This window comes from Coenobita brevimanus, chromosome 80 (assembly GCF_032717465.1).
Source record: "Coenobita brevimanus isolate Jiangsu-jjx chromosome 80, ASM3271746v2, whole genome shotgun sequence".
Taxonomy (NCBI): domain Eukaryota; kingdom Metazoa; phylum Arthropoda; class Malacostraca; order Decapoda; family Coenobitidae; genus Coenobita; species Coenobita brevimanus.
Genome location: NC_137033.1, coordinates 56,480,062 through 56,494,170, shown reverse-complemented (window position 1 = coordinate 56,494,170; position 14,109 = coordinate 56,480,062). Strand labels below are relative to the sequence as shown.

The 14,109-nt window shown below is 41.8% G+C and overlaps 1 non-coding gene across 1 annotated transcript; it reads left to right on the top strand.

The window, feature by feature from the left end:
* The first annotated feature begins 6,593 nt into the window (after positions 1-6,593).
* On the top strand, positions 6,594-6,712 carry LOC145409392 (5S ribosomal RNA). Its single transcript, XR_013899074.1, has one exon. It is a non-coding gene; the product is annotated as a 5S ribosomal RNA (ribosomal RNA).
* The last annotated feature ends 7,397 nt before the right edge of the window (positions 6,713-14,109 follow it).

The following is a 14,109-nucleotide window of genomic DNA, read 5'->3' as shown; positions in this document are numbered from 1 at the left end:
TAGATGTCTCCCCTAAGCTGAATATAACCGTCTGGCGTTACCAAGAATATTATGAACAGGTTATCGTACTGAAGGTGTCACAAAAGGATCATTCTCTCTCTCTCTCTCTCTCTCTCTCTCTCTCTCTCTCTCTCTCTCTCATATCCTCAAAAGGCCTGATAACATTTTTCTTCCAAACTTATTGGAGTCTGGTTTAAAAGTAAATTTTGCGCCGCAAGAAACTATCGCTCTTCCGCCAAGTCACTCCAGTAATTATAGGTCTTAATCAATATCAAATACTCGCCTATAATTTCTATTGGTTTTCACTGATATTATGCCCTGTCTATAATATCAACTGACTTTTCTGACCGATATTGTATTCTGTTATTCCAAATGGTTATAGTCGTTACCGTTCAGTTGGCAACAAAAGTCCTGTCGCCTCTGCTGTTTTTCTCTCCACGGACTTTACAAATTATTGTGATGAATTCGCAGCACGTGACACTGGCTTCTATTTAGCTACAGACTGGTGGTATCAGTGGCGACTGCTGCTGATTCATAATTAAAGTTTTCACACCCCGCAGCGAGAAGAAAAGGGGACGCGACAGGACCGCTGATGTAAACTGTGCCTTGTATATCGTTTATATCGGGATTTTATCGTTATTACACCTCTTCTGTAATATCTCTGACAGGTTAAGTTCATCAGTATAACGACGTTCTTCTTTATACCAGCTCTCCGCGGACTGTTTTACTTAGCCTGGGAAAGAGTGGCTGAATCGGTAGAGAGGCGGCCTGCAGTCCTAATGGACCCAGGTTCGAATCCCGGCTGGGGCAGGGAACAGATTAAGGATTTGAATTAATAAAAAGCAGACTTTTCTCATCTACCAGATGACCCGCCGACATGTCATAAAAGTACCCCCGCTAATACTAGTACACCAGTCCTGTATGAGACAGCCCTAGCATGTATTCAATATGGATGGTGGGTGTTAGAGCCGAAGTGGTGACATGTGGAGATGTAGGAGGACTACTGGAACTTGGGAATAGGCACTGAAGCCTTTGCCCAGGGTGGGACACGTAAAAAAAGTAATAATAATAAATAAAAATAATCTACTGTACATTTGGTCCGTTAGTCCCAAGATAAAATGAAACTTTATTCTTGAAGCCTGTAGACTGGTATCAGTTTAGGGTGTATTTATCGTTGTGATGAGGTTAATTCCTCTGTTTCAATGAAGTTCAGTTTAGGGTGTTTATCGCTGTGATGAGGTTAATTCCTGTTTTAGTTAAGTTCAGTTTAGGGTGTATTTATCGCTGTGATGAGGTTAATTCCTTTGTTTCAGTGAAGTTCAGTTTAGGGTGTGTATATCGCTGTGATGAGGTTAATTCCTTTGTTTTAGTGAGGTTCAATTGACATGTAAATGGATGAATAAATTCGATTTAATCAATTTAGCCAAAGGATGAAATTCTGTATTAAAATCTTCCTGCTTCGATTTTATATTCAGTTCAGGACAAATCTCTCGATGTAAATAAATTAATTCTTTTAACCCAAGCAACTTTCTGTGACGATCAAGGCGTAAGATTTTTGTATAGAGTCTTATTCTGTGTACATATATACTGTATATGCAAATATATTAACAAAAAAATCATGAATCCTGATACCATTTGATCCCAACTTAGTACATACACTGGGTGTGGACATGGAAAGAAGCTACTCGATTTCAGTACAGGTCTATTGAAGGTCAAGGTCACGGGTCAGTGTCAAACTGCCACGTTATCTCGTGAATGTCAAATGCACTTTGGATAAAACCTGTCACATTGGTGTGTGGGAACTGAAACAAAAACTGAACTGTGGTGCAGAGGAACAAATGTCTAGGTTACAGATCAAAGTCAAAGTTGAGGCCCAGTGTCGCTGTTCCCTACTTGTACTTTGATCTGCACTTTGTTCTTTTCGCTGCCACCAGACAATTTTATTTACATTAAGACGGACCTCTATTGGTGAAAGAGTTTATGAAGGCTATATTTATATCTTCCATGTCGTGTAACTTATGAATCAAATCGTCAACAAATAGAGATATCAACACACTGAAGGGGTCAGTGCGATGCCACACAGAGATGTAAGTCGTCACTAATTACGTGTTTATGAAGCTTTTTTTTTTTTTTTTTAACTTTAATAATGTAAAGTTTTTAACTGTGACGGCCTGTTATTAAAACCGTGAGCACAAAGATGAGGAGAAATTAACGTTTTCGGTGTTCATCTGTACAACCTGCAACGAAGATTGCACGTCTGACCAATCTGTATCGGTGATGACTACAGTCTGTATTGTGGGGTGCGTGCTAAATATATCTAACAGTAACACATTATTCCCTAATTAACCCCCCGCCCCAAGAAAAGTGCTTCCTTACAACTTCCTCACTTCATAATATGGTCGGTAGTTCTTTTCAGTAGTCAAAGGCAAATAAGGATCATCTACTATACTGAAATATTACTCTATATGACAAAGAACGAGTAATGCACCCAATATATATGATATATACAATATTAAAAAATGCAACAGCGAGTTGCACACAATATTAGCACATAAAATGATGCCATGTGACTCCCCAGCCACAGACTCAACGACACAGGGTTCAACTTCACAGAAACTTTTTTTTTTTTTTAATAGTAATCAAGGATATTCCGAAGTGTGCTGAGCTTCCAAAAGCGCCTTACTGGTTATCGGAGAATCTTTTTTATTTTTTTACGTGTCCGACTCTGGGCAAAGGCTTTAGGGCATATTTCTCGGGGGCAGTGACCTATTACAAGGCCCAGTAGTCCTCCTACACCTCCACATGTCACCACTGCAGATCCCTTTCACTAAATTCATCGCCCGCCTTTAGAAGAGAGAACGATAATGCTATTCCCTGCCTCTGTGTGTGTGTGTGTGTGTGTGTGTGTGTGTGTGTGTGTGTGTGTGTGTGTGTGTGTGTGTGTGTGTGTGTGTGTGTGTGTGTGTGTGTGTGTGTGTGTGTGTGTGTGTGTGTTCCTCATGAACGGCTTGATCTATCAACATGAAACCTTCAGGGTATCAAGATATGGCCAAAATCTTGGCCAAGTTCGAAAAATGCGCACTCGGGGTCAAGGTCAAGGCCACCAAAATGGCTGCCAAAGGTCATCAACATGAAACCTTCTAGGTATCAAGATATGGCCAAAATCTTGGCCGAGTTCGAAAATGGGCGCTCGCAGTCGAGGTCACCAAAATGGCTGCCCAAGGTCAACTAGTTTTTATCGCCCGCCTTTAGCACCATTATATCTCATGAACGGCTTGTACTATCAGCCAGAAACTTCCAGGGTATCAAGATGTGACCAAAATCTTGGACTTGGCCAACAACCTATTCTGGCGGGCGATTAACATTCGGCTCCCGAATGCTTTTCTTTCATTATCGTAGTAAAATGAACTGATGAAAATGTCCACAACTGAACACACCATTCACTTAAACTCAACGGTTCCACCCATCCATAGTTCACCTACTCCCACTCTCATGCCACACTTTGGTTCCTTGAATATTTAACAGATATATTTTGCCTCTGCAATACATTTATGCAAGACTGATACTAAGGTTTTTCCAGGACATTTTTCGTTTATGCATAACACAACAATGAGGAAAAATTAACTGCTGGAAGGGTCTCCGCTAACACAACTGTATAATGCATGTATTGGACCCAGCACAATCAAGTTAACTAAAGGAACGCACTTGGTTTAAAGAAAAAACACTCAGACATATATACGAGTCTCCTCACAGGTGCTCCTTGGTCAATGCGACCTGAAAGTCGAGTTTGGGATTACAGGTAAGAGAAACAGCAATGCGGAATAGCCTGCAGGGGAGGTAGGATGTTTGCTTTTTCACACCGATGGCTACTTCCGTGTAACAGTTTTGCTGCATTCAGATTATTTCATTCAACTTTAAGACCTCTAGCACAAAAGAGGTCAACTGAAACTTTACATATGCAGCCCTCTTGTTCGAAAAGCGTCTCCAGTGTTAAACAAGATCGTCTGGTAACAGCAAGAATAAAGTACGATATTGTGTTAACGGAGAGGGGGCATGAAGCGGGGTTGGGTGAAGGTGGACTTCTCGCCAGCTCATTATCATCCAGTGTTGACTTTACCTGGGAAACGGACAGGACTGATCAATATGGAAAAGATAGATGAGAGGTGGTAAAACGCAGGACTGGAGAGACAGAAGCGAGTGGCAGAGGCAGAGATGGAGGAGAGCAGTGGAGGGGATGAGATATAGTGGTAATGGCCGTTGTTAAGTCACTTATTTCTTTTTTCTTAAAGTGCTTGGCCAGATGAATAGTGTGTGTGTGTGTGTGTGTGTGTGTGTGTGTGTGTGTGTGTGTGTGTGTGTGTGTGTGTGTGTGTGTGTGTGTGTGTGAGAGTGCGTGCGTACGTCAAAATTTACTATTACCGGGGAAAAGGATGATGGTAACGAGCGTGGACGAAAGAAGCATACAAGAAAACATCACAGCTGGGTAAAAGAGAAGGAAAAAAATGGCGTGCGAAGGAATGGTAGGAAGATGCTCGATGCTTCCCATACACTCGAAAGGTGATGGTTAAGTGTTTAGAAAAGTAGTCTGTCGGAAACAATGCGAGTTCGATCCCAGGCTGAGGATGAGATGTGTTTAATTATTTCCACAAGATCCACCGACATGTCATAAAAACATCTCTACAAATACCACCACTTCAGCCTTGAATGAGACAGCCTCAGCATGTATCCCTCATGAATGGTGCATATTACTGCCCAAGTGGTGGCATGTGAAGGTGTACGGCGCATAGGAAGATTATTGGTCCTCACGGAACGGGTCATTAATTCTATACCAAAAGGAGAACACATTAAAAGAGGAACTGCAAAAGGAATAAATTATAAAACAAAGTAAGGAGAAAAAGTGAAAAAGAAGGAGTAACAGCAGAGAGCTTGGATGAAAATGAAGACATCCATGAAAATAACAGCTGGGAATGAAAAAGTCTCAGAATAAACCACAGATGGATAAGAAGACAGCAGCATAAACCGAGGCCGAATTAATGAAGGCCAGAAACATCACAACTCGATAAACGTTATCGCGAAGTGTGTCCGATGCTTCGCACGACACACATTTAGGCTACCTAGGATAAACGTAACAAGTACGAACATGAAAGTCACATAAGAAGCAAAATATCCCTCGTCAGCAACTGAGAATGCAGAAACAGCATATGGAAGGAAATGAAAGGATGATATTTGTAAACGTACATAATGAAAATAAAGAGTACCAAAAACAGATTACTAAAGAGCAGCAGCGCACTCTTGCCGGTAGCTGAATGAGGCATGAAGGAGTCAGTGTAAATATGCAACAGAAATCGAGCCAAGTCCACTCACCACTCGCCTGACATTAAACCACATTTTGACGAATATATCTTCGTCATAAAGAATCTGACAGCTTGGCGTCGCAATCTTGCATGTTGGTAGGTGGCTGTAGTGAGGATGGGGCAAGAGATGACGGAGGAGTACAAGGGAGGAGAAGGAAAGACCGTGGAAACAAGAGAAGGTAGGTAGAAGGACTGTTGGAGAGGAGGGAAGAAAGTAATGTGGAGGGGAAGATTAAAACTAATTGGGGAGAGTAAGGTAAAGTAGGAAACGGGGAGTAAAATCAAGCGGTCGAAGGAAGGAAAGGCGGGAGAGGGGGTGGGAAAGGGAAGGAGGAAAAATAAAGGGCAAAGAAGAAGGAAAAGAGGGGAAATCGGTAGGCAGGATGAAGAAGAAAAATGGGAGAAGCGGGAAGGAAGGAATGGAAATGAGGAAAGAAGCAGGAAAGAGTTTGAAGTAAAAGAGAGAAAGTGGAAAGATAAGAAATATTTTGAAGTAGGGAGGGAATGAAGGAGGAAGGATGGAAGGAAAGGGAAGAGAAAAGCTGAGAGAATAAGCGAGGGAAGTGCGGCAGTTCAAACGAACTCAGACAGGACTGCGATGAAACACAGGTGATGAGGGAAAGGAAGGGTGACACCAGACAAAATGTAGCTACGGGCAAGGGTGATGGACAATCCGACACTAAACTCCATTAAAACTCAATTGAAATGCAAACACCTATTCAGTGCCATTGACCATCCAGTACCAGTGTCTGTCTGATTCCAGTTTCCGTCCAGTCTGAATCCCTGTCTAACTACAGAACCTATTCAGTTCCAACACCTATCCAATTCTAGTACTTATTCCCCCCCTCTCCTACCACCACCACTGGAGCGTTCATATCAACACCCACATTTACCCAACGCCTATATTCATCAAGGCAGTGACCTTTTCCTCACTTTTCCATCGGAATTTCAATGAACTTTTACCTACCCGACTTGTGACGCAGGTCAGGTAGTTCACCATTCAGTTATACAGGTATTTTACTCTTTATATATTTATTTCCTAGAAACAAAATCACACACACACACACACACACAATCATATACATACATTCATAATTACCCATAAATAATATTCCATCTAATTACTGAGCTGACAGTCAAGTCATTTTAATATCTGTCTATTCAATTATCCATCCACCAACCCATCCATAAAACTACCCATCGTTCCATCCATCTAACTAGCTATCCATCCCACCCGCCGCCAACGGCCATACCACGTTGAGTACACCGCTTCCCGTTCGATCAGCGAAGTTAAGCAACGTTGGGTCTGGTTAGTACTTGGATGGGTGACCGCCTGGGAACACCAGATGCTGTTGGCATCCCTACGTCAAGTGGGGTTGGTGGAGGATTAGTGCCCCTCCCTGTAAAACAATTAACTCTAAGCCCTTGGCCACCCCGTCTGGGATACATGGCGTCTGGCAATGAATGAATGTTCCATCCATCTAACTAGCTATCCATCCCACCCGCCCCCAACGGTGTGGCACCGCTGGACGCACCACGCTGCACAACTGAGGAAGGCATGGCACCAACACTCCATAACACAACCACGCTGCACAACTGAGGAAGGCATGGCATCAACACTCCATAACACAACCACGCTGCACAACTGAGGAAGGCATGGCATCAACACTCCATAACACACAGCCACGCTGCACAACTGAGGAAGGCATGGCACCAACACTCCATAACACAACCACGTTGCACAACTGAGGAAGGCATGGCATCAACACTCCATAACACAACCACGCTGCACAACTGAGGAAGGCATGGCATCAACACTCCATAACACAACCACGCTGCACAACTGAGGAAGGCATGGCATCAACACTCCATAACACACAGCCACGCTGCACAACTGAGGAAGGCATGGCACCAACACTCCATAACACAACCACGTTGCACAACTGAGGAAGGCATGGCATCAACACTCCATAACACAACCACGCTGCACAACTGAGGAAGGCATGGCATCAACACTCCATAACACAACCACGCTGCACAACTGAGGAAGGCATGGCATCAACACTCCATAACACACAGCCACGCTGCACAACTGAGGAAGGCATGGCACCAACACTCCATAACACAACCACGTTGCACAACTGAGGAAGGCATGGCATCAACACTCCATAACACACAGCCACGCTGCACAGCTGAGGAAGGCATGGCACCAACACTCCATAACACACAGCCACAAGCCACATACAGTAGTGCCAAAGGTCGAGGGAAGAACTGGCAGCGTGCCTTTTGTCAGTGCTTTAAATTTATAAGGAAAACAAAGAAGGAAGAGAGGGATGGAAATGAAAATGGTGGAGGGGGAGGGAGAGTGGGGGTGAATGAGAAGATGAGAAAAAGATGGATCACTAGTAACTGTGTGTGTGTGTGTGTGTGTGTGTGTGTGTGTGTGTGTGTGTGTGTGTGTGTGTGAGTGAGGTGGTGGCTCAATCGGTAGGGAGGTGACCTGCAGTCCTACCGGACCCAGGTTCAAATCTCCGCTGGGGCAGGGATCAGTTTAAGGATTTGAATTTCATAAAAACAGACTTTCCTCATCTACCAGAAGACCCTACGACATGTCGTAAAAATACCCCCGATAATACCAATACACCAAGTCCTGTATGAGACAGCCCTGGCATGTATTAAGAATGAACGGTGGGTGTTAGCGCCGAAGTGGTGACATGTAGAGGTGTATGGTATGTAGGAGGACTGCTGGGCCTTGAGTGCAAGCTGTGAAGCCTATGCCCAGAGTCGGACACACACACAAAAAATGTGTGTGTGTGTGTGTGTGTGTGTGTGTGTGTGTGTGTGTGTGTGTGTGTGTGTGTGTGTGAGAGAGAGAGAGAGAGAGAGAGAGAGAGAGAGAGAATGTGATGGGGTGAAAAGCGCCCTGAATTTAATTTCATTTATATGCAAATGTTATTTATTTACGGGGGTATAGTAAGGGCCATTTTACTGAATATCTCTTAGGCGACATATAGTTCCCATGCATCGTCTCGTTCACACACACACACACACACACACACACACATCATTCTAGCCTGAGTCCTCCGTATTTTCTATTTTATTATATTCTGGATGGTTCTGGATGATTCTATTTAAATTAACCCTTCACTAATCCTCTTCAAATTACAGGGACAGCATAGTCTTCATCTTCCCTATGACAGTTCTTTGCTCCGAAGTAAAATCGTCTGACAATTCTTAGAATAAAATCTAAATGTAAATATCTTGTTAAAGAGGTCAGTCAGACCTCTTTCACTCTAGTCTTCAACACTATTTTTTTTTTTTTTCTGTCAATAGTCAGGTTTTTCTCAGTTACTTCGCGTCGAATCAAGTCCCTTTTCACCAATGTCAGTCAAACGCATTTTTTATTACATTTCATTCAATTGTTTCTTAAGACTATCATTCGCTGAAGTACTTTTCAAATCTACTTTACCTCTCCTTTATGCAAGTCGTCCCATTAATCTCTTTCACCTCGACTTTGTTTTCATTTATGGTAAAAACATTTGATCTGAAACTTTTTCAGTATATTTTATTACATAATAACCTTTTGGTAATATTTCTCTCGCTGACGTATGTTTCCAAATCGCTAAATCAAATATGACGCCAGATCTCTTATTCACTAGCATTCATTACCACTTGTCCCTTCCACTCGCGTATGTTTCCAGTATTCTGTCTTTCACTTGAGTATTTCATTTAACCGTTTACCTATGGGATCTTCCCTATGCTAAAATACAATAATATGGAGGAACTAAAACAAAATAACTTCATCCAGCTGATGTGATTAACTCCATCAGTAAAACAGGTCAGCCTTTAGATGAACACCATATGTTGGTAGGTTGGTAGGCTGCACAACGCAGGAAAAAAAAAAAAAAAGTTAAAATATCACTATGCAAGAGTTAATTTTCTTTCACGATCGGCAATCCCATCACATTCACTGTTATTTTTTACCGATCTTTCACTTTTTGCTTTTGTACTTACGGTGTGGCTACTTCATTTTTGGCAAATGGAGCTTAGTTACTTCACGATTACTCAATTGCTTTTAACTTCTTTTCACTCAGATGCAAAATTTATTCCTTGTCATGTATTATATATATATATATATATATATATATATATATATTATTTATTTATTTATTTATAGCTAGGAGTGCGCATTGTTGTGAGAATTTAAAGTACGTGGAGTGAGTACATGAGTGACTGTATATTTATGGATGTGACTAAGCGAAAGAATATGACTATGTGCGTGTAATGTGACATAGTGTACGTAGGCTAACTAAGACTGAGCGTGCAGTCTGGACATGATAAAAAATACGTCTGTGAGTGTATGTGTCCGACGTGGGATTGTGAATACATAAGTAAATGACAAGATAGGATTGTACATATGTGACAATGAATTGATAAATAAGAGCCAAAGAATAAGACATTGTGTTAATGCAGGGATAGTGTGACTGTGGCAAGTAGTGAGAAAGTAGGAGAAGAGGGAGTGAGTGACGCGTGTCGTGGAGCCATCACTGGGCCCGACACACGGTCACAGTCAAGGTCACAGTATGACAGTATGGGGACTGGAAGGCGGAGGGGGGAGGGGAGAGGGAATGGGGGAGGGTGTGCGTATGTGTGCCGGGGGGCGTAACATGAGGGCGGTGGGGATCGTGGGTTCGTTCGTTCAAAGCATTCCCAGCGCCTATAGTGCAGGCCGGACCACACACTACTCCGGTCAGTGGGGTATGGGCTGGTTAAAAAAGTAAGTGGGGAGGACAGGACCTGGGGATTGCCCAGCACACACATCCTGTCTCCTGACTGGCTTTGTGGTGTGTGTGGTAGTGGGTGGCTGGGGAGAATTATGTAGATTGGAGTTGCGGAGGTACCGGTAGGTGGAGGGAACGCAATAATATCATTATGAATATCTCTACACTCCTTCCCCTTCCCTCCACACACACACACACACACACACACACACACACACACACACACACACACACACACACACACACACACACATATATATATATATATATATATATATATATATATGGGGGAGGCGGTGGCTCAATCGGTAGAGGTGGCCTGTAGTCCTAACGGACCCGGGTTCAAATTCCGCTGGGGCAGGGAACAGTTTAAGGATTTGAATTTCGTAAAAATCAGACTTTACTGATCTACCAGAAGACCCGCCGACACGTCGTAAAAATACCTCCGCTAATACCAACACACCAGTCCTGTATGAGACAGCCCTAGCATGTATTCAATATGGACGGTGGGTGTTAGCGCCGAAGTGGCGACATGTAGGAGGACTACTGGGCCTTGAGAACAGGCTGTGAAGCCTATGTCCAGAGTCGGACACAAACACACACACACAATATATATATATATATAATCTCGTTAAGTCGCATCCAGCTGAGTCTCAACTAGTAGGTGTAACTGGTCTTTGTATCTGAGAGGAATAGTTTGTTGTTGTTATGGTCGATTGAGTGGCATCCAGCTGAGTCCAAATTGGTAGGTATAATTGGTTTTTGTTGTAGTCGGTCTGCTGCAGAGCCAGGGGGTGATCAAGGAGCACTCTATGTCCGTCGACGGCCCTGGGATACTATTGTATCCGTAACAGAATCAGATATTTCCCTTGTGTGACTATTTCTCCTTTCATGTGTGTGAACGAGTTATAGTGACGATGATACGTTTTCTTTAATGTCTTCCGTAATTCTATTGTGAAAAATCCTTGACTGAGGAATTTTCTTGTGATCTGTTGGATTCTTGTGGTAGAGTTTTCCAAATTTGTACTTGCCTCTGCGACACGTAGCAATTGAGGCATGTATACACCGTACGCTGGAACTCTAGGTATGTTTCCCGACAAATCTGGGTATGATACAATTTCAGAATTATAATCCTCTCTCTTATCATAGTTTTTTTTTTTTTTTTATATAACTTTGTTTTCTATTTTCATACTTTCCAAAATGCTTGCTTGGTAGTGGTCGGTGTTTTCCTTATTTAATACTAGTGCTTCCGGATATATTTCTTTTGTCCTTGTATTCATTTCTCCATCATTGTTTAAGGATATTAGATCATCAATGAATCGTCTAATTTTGTTAATTTCTTCGCTACTGAATATTGAACTTTTGACTTTCGTTTATCCACTTGAATTCATAACCATATAAGTATAGACTTGTCATGAATGGGGCTGGATCTGTTCCCATGGGTATTCCTATGCACTGTTTGAAAACCATATTTTCACAGGTAAAAAAGCAATTTTTATACCAGGTAAATTGTGATATCTATTATCTGATCCTCTGAAAACGTTAAGTTTTTGCCATTTCTTTTATTTACCCAGTATCCTTCGTGTTCACCTACTGCGATCAAAATCTTATTCAATCCTTTAAAAGCATCTTGCACTGTCCATTCCAACTTCATTTTTATATCCTCGTGTTCGATCTTCGTGTATAACGATGAAAAATCAGATGTCGCTACGTTTCTGGCAATTCTTTTGTGGCTGATGGAAGCAATATCCCCTCTGCACATTTCTGAGTTATCACATATCCACATACGGTTGATTCCTTTATATAAATTTAGTTTATAACAATATCTTTTGTGCTGCTTGTAAATCAATTTATAAATGTGTGATCGTTTCTTTGCCAGTGATTTTGTTGCACATACTCTGAAGGAAACTATGAATCTGAATTTTACAGGGCTTTTATGCATTTTTGCTGTACTATGTATGTATGGTAATATTGTTATCATCATCTACCTCGATTCTGTGACTACAAGAGTATGATGACTGCTTTTCAACTATCGTATTCTCTTTATTACTACCCGTTGTATGTTTCGGAGACGATCTATCATACCCAATTTTTGTAAAAGTGTTTTTATGTTATATACTTTGCAGATGATTGCTATATTATTATGTGCTTTGTGTACTGGGACCAAAACATACGACTTGTGCAAGTCTTCAAGATCATTCAATGCTTCCGTATCTCTGAGTACTGGTTTTGGCAATCTCCATCTAGAATAGTACTTCTTGAGTTTGAAGATTTTTTCATTAACCTTTTGCATGACCTCTACTTTCCATTCCATCATAAAACACTCATTAAATTCATCTAGTTTACACCATTCTGCAGCACATTTTTTGACTGCGATGTTAACATTTTCTCTCACTTGTTTCCAATTGATTCCTCTAGCCTTCTGGTAATTCAGTCCTTTTTTCATGAGTTTTCGTAGTCTAATATTTTGTATTATGTACAGTTTACCTGTTATTACACACACACACACACACACACACACACACACACACACACACACACACACACACACACGCTGTTATCATTTGGTTAGCAACTGAAGGAGGAGGAGGAAGGACAGAATAAGTGTGCTCTGTTTGTTACTTTTTAAGTTTATTTAGGTGTGTGCCTACCTCTTATCTTATTCATCTGATTTCTCTAATTATATATCTGGAAAATATTCCACATCTCTCTCTCTCTCTCCCCACAAGTTTACCTTCAGGCTATCTAGGAATCTGCATCACGCCCCTCCCCTCTTTCCATTGCTAATCAAATTGAATTCAGGGCGACGTAACGTTTGCCTGCCCTCGTTTCACCCCATAGCTTCTGAGGAGGAGGAGGAGGAAAGCAAACAGCAACAGACCTTATGGTCCTTCCGAGGCTGCTTGTTACAGAGAAGACCATGACTACGAGATCTAATACTACGTGCTGAAGGATAAGGATGGTAAAGCATGAAAGCTTCCCCCGCCTCCAAACCCTCCAGTTCAAACTGGCAGGAGAAAAGTGAAATGGACCACCATGCAGCATGGAAAAACTGATATGGAAATTTCATAGGAAAGACTGAAAAGGACAAGTTACATTTTATAATACTTTACCTCTAAGCTACCAGTCTGAATAAGCTGAAAGAGAAAGTAATAAAGTAAAATGAATAACCAAATAAATAAATCACTAAGGCATGACATTATGTACTGGTACGTTGAGTTAAAGAGGCGTCTGTAGACACAATGTGGAAACTGCACGATGTGGACATTCATGGGTGGTGCGGCAGCCTTGCCTGGTGCAACTTAAGGTGGCCAGCAGTCAATCGGGCCCCAGCTCCGTTCACTCCATGGAGACAAGGTAGTTCCCATGCAGGACAAGTACACAAGTTACCTCCTGAAACAGTGTCCCTTGGCCCATTAAAAAAATCCCAATTAGGGACCCTCAGTGATCCACAGTCCTTCTCAGGTCGAAAGTAATAGTGACCGTTAACTCAGGGCTATCTGTGCAGATCCGTCTGTGCTTATACTACTTTATTTGCATTTCATCATTTTTTTTTTTTTTTTTTTTTTACAGTGTCTTGTAGACAGGAGGGGAATGAATTTATGCGTATCTGGTAAAAGTACAGTAAGTTATTCGGACAGAAACAGTCAGCTGAGGATTCTCGTGCATGTACTTGTCTATTTTGTTTTTTAAATGTCTTAACTGAGATACTGTTCACGGTATCTGAGGGTAATCTGTTCCAGATATTTACGACTCTGTCGAAGAAGTATTTTGTTTCATGGGATTGGAAACGCTTTCTCATAATTTTGCAGCCATTACTCCTGATCTGACTCAACCAGTCTGTTTCAAAATATTTAATCATGTCTAAGTTGTCATATTCCTTCATGATTTTGAAAACTTCAGTAAGGTCGCCTGTTAACCTGCGTTTCGTTAGGCTAAATAATTGAAGTTTTTCAAGGCGTTCCTCATACAAT